We start from the raw sequence: 15,475 nt of genomic DNA, 5'->3' as shown, positions 1-15,475 counted from the left end.
CAAGTGATCAAGTATTGATCAGCGCTCGGCATCAGAAGGGAGGGTGGGGAGTATGGAAAAAAAGGGAATAGGAACAAATCCGGAACGTCTAGCTTTCTTTTTACAGAAATACCAGCAGCACCAGCAGAAGTGACGGTACAGGCTTGAAAAAGTCACAGCACAAGGAAACATTACAGCACAGTGACTACTCTGCAATGTCCCCAAGCTGGAATGAGGAAGTGCAGAGCAGTTATTTGATGTCAGACTGCATCTCTGCACTCTGACAATCGGCGTCATTGTCCTATCGTACCAATCAGTGCTGGGGCTGGTGACTTTGGCATTGCTAGGCTCCAGCCTATTATTGGTACTATTTGTTATGATCCTAATGGTAGAGGATCTCTGGTATTCTGGCTCAGTGTGCAAAAAACATACAACTGCTCTAGGGAGGTGGAAACTGGGCTAACCGCATACCTGATCCTAACACACACAACTAGAAGTAGCCGGTGAACGTGCCTACGTTGATTCTAGACGTCTCGAGCCAGCCGGAGAACTACTACCCCTAGAGGGAAAATAAGAACTCACTTGCCTCTAGAGAAATTAACCCCAAAGAAGTAGAAAGCCCCCAACGAATAATAACGGTGAGGTAAGAGGAAAACACAAACGTAGAGATGAACTAGATTAAGCAAAGTGAGGCCCACTAATCTAGATAGGCAGAAAATAGAAAGTGAACTATGCGGTCAGCAGAAAACCCTGCAAAAACATCCACGCTGAATATTCAAGAACCCCCGCACCGACTGACGATGTGAGGGGAGAATATCAGCACCCTAGAGCTTCCAGCGAGTTAGAAAATCACATTTTGAGCAAGCTGGACAAAAAAACACTGATAATGCAAATGATCCAAAGTATGCAAACAGGACTTAGCTTTTCTTGCATGAGACAGATGGCAAGGAATCCAGAGGAGTCAGAATAGGACTGAATACATCGATACCAGGCAAGAGACTGAGTCCTAAGGAGGACTAAATAGGGAACACCCACAGATTAATGGAACAGCTGAAGTCCAAGCCTGCAGAAAGACATGACTCATACAATACCATTAGTGACCACAAGAGGGAGCCCCGAAACACAGTTCACAACAACTATTACAGCACCAATCATAGCTGAACAAAAGTGTTTCAGGCAAATTCACTGAATTGAACAGACAGTCACAGAGATTGTAGTTGCAGGGATGGGGCAAGGAAATGGAAGCCCCAATGATGATGAGTCCCGATGCCCTGCTGTTAGAAACAACAGGTACCTTAATGCGATCTTCTAGACTCGGGTCACTGTGCTGGATTTTCTCCATGACGTACCCAGTAATTCCAAGGTCGGGAACTCATTCCCTTCCATGATGTACTAGGTGCTTCCAAACTCTGGAAGGGGTTATCCTAAGATCATATTCAGTTCTGACAGATGGTTGCGAGCCACATCAAGCCCTGCGAGTAGTGACACCCAAACCCCACCACCCCATTACCTGTATAATGACAGCCAAAGAATTTACCCACAGAAATCACACTAACTCTGTACTGCCCTGTCTAATAGGCAGCATACTTGCGACCAAGGGTTCCCACTTTACCCCCGTTTGGTATTGTCATATCAAGCACTCCAACCGCACTACCGTATCTAGCTTAAAGGGAATCTGTCACCCCAAAAATCGTATCTGAGCTGAGCTAAGCCCACCGGCATCAGGGGCTTATCTACAGCATTCTGTAATGCTGCAGATAAGCCCCCAATGTAACCTGAAAGATGTCTTCTTGCCGCTGCAAGAAGACAAGAGGACGTCATCGAATGAAGATAGGAGGCGCTGGACCCGGATCGTGATGCCCATCAGAACGGACGGCACAGGGACGGCCCCTGGGTGAGTATAATATAACCTTTATTTCTCATCTTTCAGGTTACATCGGGGGCTTATCTACAGCATTACAGAATGCTGTAGATAAGCCCCTGATGCTGGTGGGCTTAGCTCAGATACGATTTTTGGGGTGACAGGTTCCCTTTAAGCACCCCCAATATATGGCAGTATCATCCCATTTCCAGCTCACCATATTTATATCTCCACTCCCAGTGGCGTAGGAAGGGGGGTGCAGGGGGGGGGCGGGCCACCCCGGGCGGCACAATGCCGGGGGCGGGTCCGACCCAGAGAGGAGGAGGAGGAAGAAAAAAAAAAAAAAAAAAAGAGACGCGGGCCCTTTAAATCTTCGGGCGGCACCGACCGCCGCCACGACCAGGGCCCCCCCCCGATGCCGGCGATGGCATTGGGCCCCCCATTCTAATACTCACCTCTCCTGGTTCCTGCGGCAGCTGCAGCGTCTTCGGCGCCCTCTGACTCTGCGACATCTCAGGGCAGAGGGTGCGATGACGTCATCACTGCGCGCTCAGCCTCTCTGTCCTGAGCGTTGCAGAGCCGGAGAGACGCTGAGTGCACCGGACCTGCGCTGGGAACAGGAGAGGTGAGGATTTTACTTTTTTATTTTTCTTTATGTCTGACTCAGACACACTGGGGGTAATATGCTGGACACACTGGGGCAGATTGCTGGACACACTGGGGGTAATATGCTGGACACACTGGGGCAGATTGCTGGACACACTGGGGGTAATATGCTGGACACACTGGGGCAGATTGCTGGACACACTGGGGGTAATATGCTGGACACACTGGGGCAGATTGCTGGACACACTGGGGCAATGCTGGACACTGGGGCAGATTGCTGGACACACTGGGGGCAATGCTGGACACTGGGGCAGATTGCTGGACTCACTGGGGGGCAATGCTGGACACTGGGGCAGATTGCTGGACACACTGTCTTGGGGCAATGGTGGAAACCCTGGGGCAGGTTGCTGGAAACACTGGGGCAATGCTGGACACTGGGGCAGATTGCTGGACACACTGGGGGCAATGCTGGACACTGGGGCAGATTGGTGGACACACTGGGGGCAATGCTGGACACTGGGGCAGATTGCTGGACACTGGGGCAGATTGCTGGACACACTGGGGGCAATGCTGGACACACTGGGGCAGATTGCTGGACACTGGGGGCAATGCTGGACACTGGGGCAGATTGCTGGACACTGGGGCAGATTGCTGGACACACTGGGGGCAATGCTGGACACTGGGGCAGATTGCTGGACACACTGGGGGCTATGCTGGACACTGGGGCAGATTGCTGGACACACTGGGGGCAATGCTGGACACACTGGGGGCAATGCTGGACACTGGGGGCAATGCTGGACACTGGGGCAGATTGCTGGACACACTGGGGGTAATATGCTGGACACACTGGGGCAGATTGCTGGACACACTGGGGGTAATATGCTGGACACACTGGGGCAGATTGCTGGACACACTGGGGGTAATATGCTGGACACACTGGGGCAGATTGCTGGACACACTGTCTTGGGGCAATGCTGGAAACCCTGGGGCAGATTGCTGGACACACTGGGGGCAATGCTGGACACTGGGGCAGATTGCTGGACTCACTGGGGGGCAATGCTGGACACTGGGGCAGATTGCTGGACATACTGTCTTGGGGCAATGGTGGAAACCCTGGGGCAGGTTGCTGGACACACTGGGGCAATGCTGGACACTGGGGCAGATTGCTGGACACACTGGGGGCAATGCTGGACACTGGGGCAGATTGCTGGACACACTAGGGGCAATGCTGGACACTGGGGCAGATTGCTGGACACTGGGGCAGATTGCTGGACACACTGGGGGCAATGCTGGACACACTGGGGCAGATTGCTGGACACTGGGGCAGATTGCTGGACACTGGGGCAGATTGCTGGACACTGGGGCAGATTGCTGGACACACTGGGGGCAATGCTGGACACTGGGGCAGATTGCTGGACACACTGGGGGCTATGCTGGACACTGGGGCAGATTGCTGGACACACTGGGGGCAATGCTGGACACACTGGGGGCAATGCTGGACAATGGGGGCAATGCTGGACACTGGGGCAGATTGCTGGACACACTGGGGGTAATATGCTGGACACACTGGGGCAGATTGCTGGACACACTGGGGCAGATTGCTGGACACACTGGGGGTAATATGCTGGACACACTGGGGCAGATTGCTGGACACACTGTCTTGGGGCAATGCTGGAAACCCTGGGGCAGATTGCTGGACACACTGGGGGCAATGCTGGACACACTGGGGGCAATGCTGGACACTGGGGCAGATTGCTGGACTCACTGGGGGGCAATGCTGGACACTGGGGCAGATTGCTGGACACACTGTCTTGGGGCAATGGTGGAAACCCTGGGGCAGGTTGCTGGACACACTGGGGCAATGCTGGACACTGGGGCAGATTGCTGGACACACTGGGGGCAATGCTGGACACTGGGGCAGATTGCTGGACACACTGGGGGCAATGCTGGACACTGGGGCAGATTGCTGGACACTGGGGCAGATTGCTGGACACACTGGGGGCAATGCTGGACACACTGGGGCAGATTGCTGGACACTGGGGGCAATGCTGGACACTGGGGCAGATTGCTGGACACTGGGGCAGATTGCTGGACACACTGGGGGCTATGCTGGACACACTGGGGGCTATGCTGGACACTGGGGCAGATTGCTGGACACACTGGGGGCAATGCTGGACACTGGGGCAGATTGCTGGACACTGGGGGCAATGCTGGACACTGGGGCAGATTGCTGGACACACTGGGGGCAATGCTGGACACTGGGGCAGATTGCTGGACACACTGGGGCAATGCTGGACACTGGGGCAGATTGCCGGACACTGGGGCAGATTGCTGGACACACTGGGGGCAATGCTGGACACACTGGGGCAGATTACTGGACACACTGGGGGCAATGCTGGACACTGGGGCAGATTGCTGGACACACTGGGGGCAATGCTGGACACTGGGGCAGATTGCTGGACACACTGGGGGCAATGCTGGACACTGGGGCAGATTGCTGGACACACTGGGGGCAATGCTGGACGCACTGGGGCAGAATCGCTGGACACACTGGGGGCAATGCTGGACACACTGGGGGCAATGCTGCACACTGGGGCAGAATGCTGGACACTGGGGCAGATTGCTGGACACACTGGGGGCAATGCTGGACACACTGGGGGCAATGCTGGACACTGGGGCAGATTGCTGGACACACTGGGGCAATGCTGGACACTGGGGCAGATTGCTGGACACACTGGGGGCAATGCTGGACACTGGGGCAGATTGCTGGACACACTGGGGGCAATGCTGGACACTGGGGCAGATTGCTGGACACACTGGGGGCAATGCTGGACACTGGTGCAGATTGCTGGACACACTGGGGGCAATGCTGGACACTGGGGCAGATTGCTGGACACACTGGGGGCAATGCTGGACACTGGGGCAGATTGCTGGACACACTGGGGGCAATGCTGGACACTGGGGCAGATTGCTGGACACACTGGGGCAATGCTGGACACACTGGGGCAATGCTGGACACACTGGGGCAATGCTGGACACACTGGGGCAATGCTGGACACACTGGGGCAATGCTGGACACACTGGGGCAATGCTGGACACACTGGGGCAATGCTGGACACACTGGGGCAATGCTGGACACACTGGGGCAATGCTGGACACACTGGGGCAATGCTGGACACTGGGGCAGATTGCTGGACACACTGGGGCAATGCTGGACACACTGGGGCAATGCTGGACACTGGGGCAGATTGCTGGACACACTGGGGGCAATGCTGGACACTGGGGCAGATTGCTGGACACACTGGGGCAATGCTGGACACTGCGCTTGTGCGGCCGCCCTGCTTGTGAATCCCAGCCCCGCACGGTGCATAATGCATAACACACTGCGGGGCTGGGATTACCAAGGTGGGTGGCCGCACTCGCCGCACAGGCGCAGTCTGCAAGCCTGGCTGTGACGTCAGACGGCCAGAGCTCTCTGCGCCTGCACCAAACAGCGATACACAGCGCAGGCGCCGGATTTCATGGGTAAACAGCGCTGAGGGGGCGGTGCCCGGCGTTGAGTGACGGGAATGGGGGGGGGGGGGGCGCCAAACGCGGGAACAGCCCCGGGCGGCAAAAGCCCTAGCTATGCCAGTGTCCACTCCCAAAAGCCAGTATATGCATATCCAGATCTGCTCAGGGATTCAGTGCGGGTTACGCAGAAAAGTCTGGAGATCCTGTTAACTGTTTGCAAGTTCTGGTCCTATTGCACAAAGTTGGAAGAGAGCCGCGAACCATTCAATATGGCCTCGCGAGCCAAATGTGGTTCCCCAACCACAGGTTGGAAACCACTGGTATAGAGCGTCTTCAGAGCAAAAGTTACAGACTGCATATATACACAAGTCATTTTTACATAGACATGCAGATTTTCACTATTTTGAACGTTTAGTTATTGCTTTTTCAGGCGGTTTCCGGAAACCGCCTGAAAAAGACTGGGTGTACATACACAACTTTAAGCAGCTCCCTTATGTAACCATACATTTTATTACCCTATTTCGCTACTAAACCTATTGAACTTTCCAGCTTTGATTATTATTCGGTTTGTGAAACCATTATTTTGCTCGCTAGTGTAGTGGGAAAAAAAACAACAACAAAAACCATGAACTTCGATATTCTGCTGGCAGACTTGAGTCAATGCACAAGGAAAAAAAATATATAAATCATATAGGACACGGGCACAAAAACGATAAGTCAATGCAGAAAATGGTATGACTCAAAAAAAATACTTTTACTGTAGCGCAAAAACTGGTTACCACAGCAACCTAGCTTTGTACTAGAACATTATAGTCAGTGGATTTCAGCCCACGCAGTAACATCAAGAACACTTGCAGAGCAAATACATTCCTGCTCTGTATAATTTAGCTGGTACCTGGTCCTTCAGAGCGCTCCTATGTGCATTTACATGGTGAGCTTGCTGAATACTCATACACTGCAAAACAATCACATTCATTTTCTGATTCTTTGAGATTGCTGGAATACATTGTAAAGTACTGCCCAGTAAGTTCCCCTGATTTGCAGGTTATCAATGATGAGGTCTGGCTGCTGGAACCACAGGCAGACCGCCGCCATGGCTCGGAAAAGCTGACAGGAATAGCAGTTTTACATAAACGCCACAGAAAACAAACCCGCAACTATGTCAATCAAGATAATGCAGAGGCCTCCAGAGGAAGAGCTACGTCTGCTGACAGATGTCCTGCTAGGATCTATACATGATTAAGAGGATGTCAAAAGACAAAGATATATATACACAGACATATAGATTTTAGAATGGTATATGCATAGTTGCACATTTCTTGAATATACATATACTGTATATGTGCATTGGACCAAAATTACAAGAAAGACCCCATTTTGTCAGCAATGGAAATGCATTCAATTTTTGGTTCTTCAAGTCTCCTGTAGTTTATTTGCAACAGGAAAAATATGGCACAAAATAGGCGACAGATTTAAAAACATATCTATTTATATAACTACCTTAAATTGTCTGTCATCCTCTTCCAACTGGACGTCCTCGAATCCCACAATCCACCGTTCCGCACCGGAAGTATGCCGACCACCTTGCGCAGTACCACCAGCAGGTCATCGCAGGACCCCCGCGCTGCTGGGACTCCCCCACCGCAAGAACCCCTGAACCGTTTCCCTTGCAGCAAATGAGGCATCGCTCACAATATATTGGGGAGAGTGATTCATAAGACATAACGAAAGAGCAGAACTGTGAACACAGCTCCGGGTGTGACTGTTGATCTGGATGTTACTGGAGTATAAGACATAAGGAAAGTAGAAATGTGAATACAGCACCGGATGTGACTGCAGATCAGGATGTTACTGGAGTATAAGACATAAGGAAAGAGTAGAAATGTGAATACAGCTCCGGATGTGACTGTAGATCTAGATGTTACTAACATAAGACATAAGGAGAGAGCAGAACTGTGAACACAGCTCTGGGTGTGACTGTAGATCAGGATGTTACTGGAGTATAAGACAAGGAAAGAGCAGAACTGTGAATACAACTCCGGATTTGACTGTAGATCTGGATGTTACTAACATAAGGAAAGAGCAGAACAGTGAATACAGCTCCGGATGTGACTGTAGATCAGGATGTTCCTGGAGTATAAGACATAAGGAAAGAGCAGAACTGTGAATACAGCTCCGGATGTGACTGTAGATCTGGATGTTACTAACATAAGACATAAGGAAAGAGCAGAACTGTGAATACAGCTCCGGATTTGACTGTAGATCTGGATGTTACTGGAGTATAAGACATAAGGAAAGAGTAGAAATGTGAATACAGCTCCGGATGTGACTGCAGATCAGGATGTTACTGGAGTATAAGACATAAGGAAAGAGTAGAAATGTGAATACAGCTCCGGATGTGACTGTAGATCTGGATGTTAGTAACATAAGACATAAGGAAAGAGCAGAACTGTGAACACAGCTCCGGATGTGACTGTAGATCAGGATGTTACTGGAGTATAAGATATAAGGAAAGAGCAGAACTGTGAATACAACTCCGGATTTGACTGTAGATCTGGATGTTACTAACATAAGGAAAGAGCAGAACAGTGAATACAGCTCGGATGTGACTGTAGATCAGGATGTTCCTGGAGTATAAGACATAAGGAAAGAGCAGAACTGTGAATACAGCTCCGGATGTGACTGTAGATCTGGAGGTTACTAACATAAGACATAAGGAAAGAGCAGAACTGTGAACACAGCTCCGGATTTGACTGTAGATCTGGATGTTACTGGAGTATAAGACATAAGGAAAGAGCATAACTGAATACAGCTCCGGATTTGACTGTAGATCTGGATGTTACTATCATAAGACATAAGGAAAGAGCAGAACTGTGAAAACAGCTCCGGATTTGACTGTAGATCAGGATGTCACTGGAGTATAAGACATAAGGAAAGAGCAGAACTGTGAATACAGCTCCGGATTTGACTGTAGATCTGGATGTTACTAACATAAGACATAAGGAAAGAGCAAAACTGTGAACACAGCTCCGGATGTGACTGTAGATCTGGATGTTACTGGAGTATAAGACATAAGGAAAGAGCATAACTGTGAATACAGCTCCGGATTTGACTGTAGATCTGGATGTTACTGGAGTATAAGACATAAGGAAAGAGCATAACTGTGAATACAGCTCCGGATTTGACTGTAGATCTGGATGTTACTAACATAAGGAAAGGGCAGAACTGTGAACACAGCTCCGGATGTGACTGTAGATCTGGATGTTACTGGAGTATAAGACATAAGGAAAGAGCAGAACTGTGAACACAGCTCCGGATGTGACTGTAGATCTGGATGTTACTGGAGTATAAGACATAAGGAAAGAGCATAACTGTGAATACAGCTCCGGATTTGACTGTAGATCTGGATGTTACTAACATAAGACATAAGGAAAGAGCAGAACTGTGAACACCGCTCCGGATGTGACTGTAGATCTGGATGTTACTAACATAAGACATAAGGAAAGAGCAGAACTGTGAATACAGCTCCGGATTTGACTGTAGATCAGGATGTCACTGGAGTATAAGACATAAGGAAAGAGCAGAACTGTGAACACCGCTCCGGATGTGACTGTGGATCAGGGTGTTACTGGAGTAAGAACGAGCGAACACATGATGAAAGAAGACAGCACAGGAAGAGGAGAGAGAGAGAGAGAGAAGACAAGGGGGAGAGCACATGGGGTACACAGGTCTAAGACAGAACATGAGAGAGGCAGCACACAGGAAGGAGAGACAGTGAACAGGGCAGAGACAGGTCAGAGGAGACAGCACAAACAGGAGAACTCGGCACATAGTGGAAAGAGAGTGTGGATAGGTGGGTGAGCGCTTGGGGATGAGACATTCTCAGTGCTGCAAAGCCTGCCCCCATCGGAACGTCACCACCCTCCCGATGCGATAGTATCGGGACTCCATCTAGTATGTATATAAAAGCACTTGTGACAATAGAATGAACCACAAGGTCGCATTAAGAAAGGAAGGAAATTCCCAGCAGCAGAAATAAAACTTCCAATGTCTATTTTGTCATATAAAATTCATTGAACCACCTAATCCACCATCACCTGAAAAATGAAATGGTCTGACGGACGAGTTTCAGATATATGTCCTTATTCACTGCATTTGATTTGATCTATAGGGAATGGCATTTCCTAATGGACACCTATCCGACACTTACCAATCTGCACTGAGGGTTAACAACAACAAGTTTTTGTAATATGCTTACATAAAAATGTATTTTTGATTTCGATACATTAACTAAAGAAGATATTTAGAAGGAGTCTGCATTAAAGAGTAGAGTAAAGCTGCACGTCACTTTAGGCCATGTTCACACGATCCTTTTTTTGATCCTTTTTTTTTCAGGTCCTGATTTGGAAAACCTGCTGTGCAGGGTACAGTACAATGTTACCCTATGGAAAACAAAAACCGCTGTGCCCACCATCCTTTTTTTCTCAGGCAAATCCGCGCGGATTTGCCTGCAGAAAAAAAGAAGTACCATGTCACTTCTTTCTGCGGATTCAGCTCCTGTTTTCAACAGGCACCAATAGGAAAGTGCTGTTGAAAACCCGCAGAGGAATCTGCAGAAGAAACTGCAGGAAAATCAGCAGTGCAGTTTTGCACTGCGGGTTTTCCAAATCAGGACCTGAAAAAAAAAAGGATCAAAAAAAGGATCGTGTGAACATAGCCTTATTCTAATAATCACACAGACACTTTAATGTACCTTGTTTATTTTTTAATTTCCATAGTTTGTTACCATTTATATTGCGTTAACATACTCTATGGCAAGAGCTCAGAAATTAACCATTTAAGGTAACTCTTCCTGGCACGCTAGTTATTTCCATGAGTCTCTGTTCTTTTTTCAAATCCTGCATCTTTTCTGATTTTAATCGGTTTTTACTGTGATATCAATAAAATTGAGTTTTATCAGGGATCTTGTAGCACTTTGGATTTTTACCTGAGTGTAATTGTGCACCTGGGTAATTATACTGTGCACTTTATAACTTAGTAGCATTTGCACTTTAGCAGATATACATTTATGCATTATGGCAACATGTGGGCACTAATAAGTATAACTAATAAGCTTCCTGAACCTTAATGGCACTGTGTGGCTCATCAGATAATCACTGCCTTCTCCATATAGGGGGAATAACTTGCACATGTTATTTGCACTTGCACTTTGAGATAAGTGCAATACATATAATGTTTTCATGGACATGGTGACCTATTTGTATAGATTTATTTAAGATACAGTACAGATACTATAGTAAAATGTAACTTGACCCCCATTAGGGCCAGCTGGCACTCTTCACTGTGAGAAACACTGTGATGGCAGAACAAGAACAATGAACGGTAGTCCTATACATAGGTCCTTCTCCTGCCAGGCCGCTACGGACTTCTCTCTCTTCCTCCCATAGTCTGACAGGAATGAATAAACTTATCTGGGTGCTGTGCAGATCCAATCAGTTGTGTGACAGACCCCAGAACGCCCGGCTGACACCTTTCCTATGATGGGGTTGTTGGGTCACAGTTTCCTTACTACTGCTGCATGCTGTGCTTCCTTCTGTCCCCCAGTCCCCCAGCATGAAACGTTCCTGATACGGCCACTGCAGCACATGCACCCCCAGCCTAACGCTGCTAATATTTTTTCTATCATTTCAGGATGTTTTTACAATAATATTAGATCATACAGATTACTAAATAAAACATGAAGTGGAGAGATGAGGGACACGAGTAACCAACTTTAGTATTAAAATGCTGCCGGATTCTTCAGCTGTACATCATTAACCAGACACATGGGTACAGTGGCACAACTATAGCACATAAGCCCACCCGCAGAAACAACTCGCACTGGGAATACTACACTGGATAGTACAGATTGGCTTTGTCGGGTCACTGACCATTTACTAAAGAGCAGCTGCCACCGAGATCTTTCCAATGTAGTAATATGCGGAACTAAAGCTCACCCGCAGGTTCTGGTCACTTGTTTCTAGAAGTTTTAGGTTTGTGTAAACTTATTTGAAACTATATATAATGAAATACTATCATGATAGATACTGTATACAGTAATAGGAATGTCATGCACTACTACAGGTTTCTGTATATGGGACTTCCTTACATTAGCAGTCTCAGAGCTTACTTGGAGGATATAAGTACACAGCTTTATTTATATGGTAACAATACTACTCACTTGAGAGCGATATGAGGTATCACAGGAACAGTTTCTATTTAAAAATCACAGTAAACACTGGCGCTCACCCTAAAACACCAAACTCCTTAACTGCAGGAATCAGACCAGGTAGTGCCCACCCATATATGTAATAAATAGAATCAAATGGGGTAGAAACCGCGCTTAAGGAGAAAAAAACAGGGAGCAGTATCTCCCAACTCTTCAGCTGCTCCCAATCAACCTACAATGGCCGATTAACCCCTCTTAGTACTATGTGTACTAGAGCATTGTGTTTGTCACAGAGGACATGCACCTCTGTGATACATTTCTCCTGTCCACTGTGTCCAGAAGCCAACTTCCAAATAAAAATATATATTTTGTGATCATTTTTCTCTTTCAAAACTTAAAAAGGGGTTGTCCAGGCTTTGAATACTCACAGTGGGCACAGTGCGCACTGTCAGGATTTGCTTCTGTCGGTACAAGGCAGTTGTGACCGCAAGTATGGAATTTGCATACTTTCAGCCACATTCTGACTAGACATGACTGGCATCACTCGATTCACTAGTACTGAGCAACGCCGTGCATGTTTTGTTGGCACGTATGTATGCAAATCACATACTTGCAGTCAGGCACCATACTGATAGTGATATTCCTTCAATTTCCCTGTGATGAATGTTATACTAATCTCCAACACTTTCTGTGTCTTTTATTCCTTGGGCAATCCGTATATCCGAGGAAGGTCTGAGACCAAAACATCTTATGTTAGCTGTGGATTGCAATTAAAATCGCTTCCTCATTGATTACTTGAGTGCAAGCTCTCGATATACCATATTACGGGTTGGACCCGTAAAGGAGCACCAAACCAATCAAGAGTGTTGTGTTCTATTTATACAGTCAGTAGTGAAGACCGCACCAACAACTGCAGGAGGAGAATCCTTCTAGAGCACGTCTACATATACAGTAGTAAGGGCAACAGAATCAAGCCCTGAATACTGTGCGCAGCACAAATGCCTCTGCATGGCGGCTTCACATAACCAAATGCCTATCCATTTCCACATGTGTATCTCCCCTATTCCACCAGTACAGGATGTCACACATCCAGACCCATTTTACCATGTCCTCACTCACAGGCTCTGGAGAACAGCAGATCACACTGTCAGTAGCAGAGCAGGGTCTCGGTGTGTTATTATAGAGGGGTAAAGCAGGCAGATGCAAATAGAAGGCAATATCTTGAGAGAGGAGGGGTATGCCCATTTTGACCTTTAGGACACATCCTTTTTTTGTCACATTTCTGGAGCCAAGTTTTATTTTTCCATCAATTTAGCTGTCTGAGGTCTTGTTTTCTTTAGGACCGATTTGTAGTTGTCAGTGGTAGCATTTTGGGGTACATTGAACTTATGAGCGAGCTCTGATAAGGTGTTCTCCGAGCATGCAGAGTATGTTCGGCGTACTCGAGTCCTCGTGGCTGCATGTCTCGAGGATGTTAGACAGCCACAACACGTGGAGATTGCCTAACAAACAGGAAATCGGTGCATGTGTTGTGGCTGTCTAACAGCTTAGAGACATGCAGCTGCGGGGACTCGACCAGGCCGAACATACTCTATTAGCACACGAGCATGCTCGCTCATCACTACTTATTAACTAATGTTTATAAAATCTTCACAGCGGAGGAAAGATTTTCATCATTTGTGATTTTAACTTTCACAATATTCAAATTATGCCCAAATTTGTATTCTGCGAGTCAGTACGATTATGGAGACAACTAATGAATAGTTTCATTTATGATTAAGTTCTAGAGCGGATTCCCACATCCCAGTCTATCGGCCATGACAGTGGTCTGTAGCCAATAAATGGGAGCGGGAGACCCGCCTCTTACCTGACGCCATAAGCGGCTCTTCCTTGGAGTAGGCGCCCTGGTGCAATGTCACTTGTGAGACAGGTTGTCCAATCTAAAGAAGGCCCACGGACGCTGGCAGGTTCCTGTCTGGCAGCCAAAGACTGGAACATGCACATCGAATTAAGCCAACTCCATTTACCACTTTTGCACAATAAATACGACACTTCAATAATAAATCATTTGTTTTAGTTTCGTCATATTCGGAGAGCCAATTTTCAGATCACTTTATGGAGAATAATTTTTTTATTTTCGCACCATTATTCTTTTGCATAACAAGCTGTAGTATTTATTTGTTCCATTCTGGAATACATACAACTTTTTGATCTCCGTTTAGTTGTGAGGCAGGATAAACAAAGATTGCAATTATGGAATTTATTTTATTTTTTTGCAGCGTTCATACTATAGTGTAATAGTATGTATCATTACTGACTCGGCTACATTAAACATGGCTTTTTAATTTTTTTTCTCTTTACAAATTAAATTATTTTTATTGAAAAAAATTGGCATATTGGAGAAAGCATTTTTACTTATTTCCTTTTTTAAACGCATTAGTAATACTTGGAATGGTGTAGTAGCCTCTCGGGTCCCACCTCTGGCATTTTTTGATAGGCTGTAGTGCACGTCAAGTTGTAGTAAGCTGTCAGTACCCCACAATTGCAATGCAGGGGTGGCAGTCTGCTGACAGAGGGAGCAATCTCCCCCTTTTCAATGTCTCTTGTGCCACGGTCCCTGGTGACAGTGCCGTACAATGGGGGGCACAGCTGGATCAGTGAGAACACTAATGTTAACAGTGACAGCAGGAGCCGGATTGTGTGTATCACTCGGGATCCTGCTGCTGATCGCACCAGTACAGAAGCTGAGACTTGTGATCAGCACGACGTGTCTATCCATCATAGATCATAAAGTGATATACCCATAACAGAAATACACGTCATGTGCCGCCAAGGGGGAAGATTAGTGATCCTGCTCACAGGATAATTACTTGTTAGCTATGGTGGCATTATTAAGTGATTACAACAGATACAGAAAATTGTCTTAATGTGACTGAATAATCTTTTAAAGCCCCTTCAAAAGAGATACTGCAGGGCATCATAGTTCTCGAGATCAGATAGAAATCAGCGAGGGAGGCTCTTCTGTTTCAGACTTCTTTACTAACTGTGGGTGCTTGAACATTGCTTCCTCTGTCCCTGTTGGGGCATACGTCCAAAATCCCCCACAAAACGGGGTCCAGATGCATGCACCGAAGGGCCTACAACATGTAATGGTGACGACAGGGCGAACATGTTCCCTGTCGTGCACTTTTTTGTACGGCATACAGTTGAAACAAAAAACAAATCTCGTGAAAGGTCCTCTTTAAGGGCAAAGAGCTGCTAGATAACCTCCTTCAGAGGACTCAAGTCCACCATGTATTTCAGCACTG

General features: G+C 47.4%; 1 protein-coding gene across 3 annotated transcripts in view; it reads right to left on the bottom strand.

Moving 5' to 3' along the window:
- GLRB (glycine receptor beta) overlaps nt 1-15,475 on the bottom strand; it is a 159,100-nt gene that overhangs the window by 81,164 nt on the left and 62,461 nt on the right. The window lies entirely within an intron of this gene.

Source organism: Ranitomeya variabilis, chromosome 1 (assembly GCF_051348905.1).
Source record: "Ranitomeya variabilis isolate aRanVar5 chromosome 1, aRanVar5.hap1, whole genome shotgun sequence".
Taxonomy (NCBI): domain Eukaryota; kingdom Metazoa; phylum Chordata; class Amphibia; order Anura; family Dendrobatidae; genus Ranitomeya; species Ranitomeya variabilis.
This window is presented reverse-complemented; position numbering and strand designations above follow the sequence as displayed.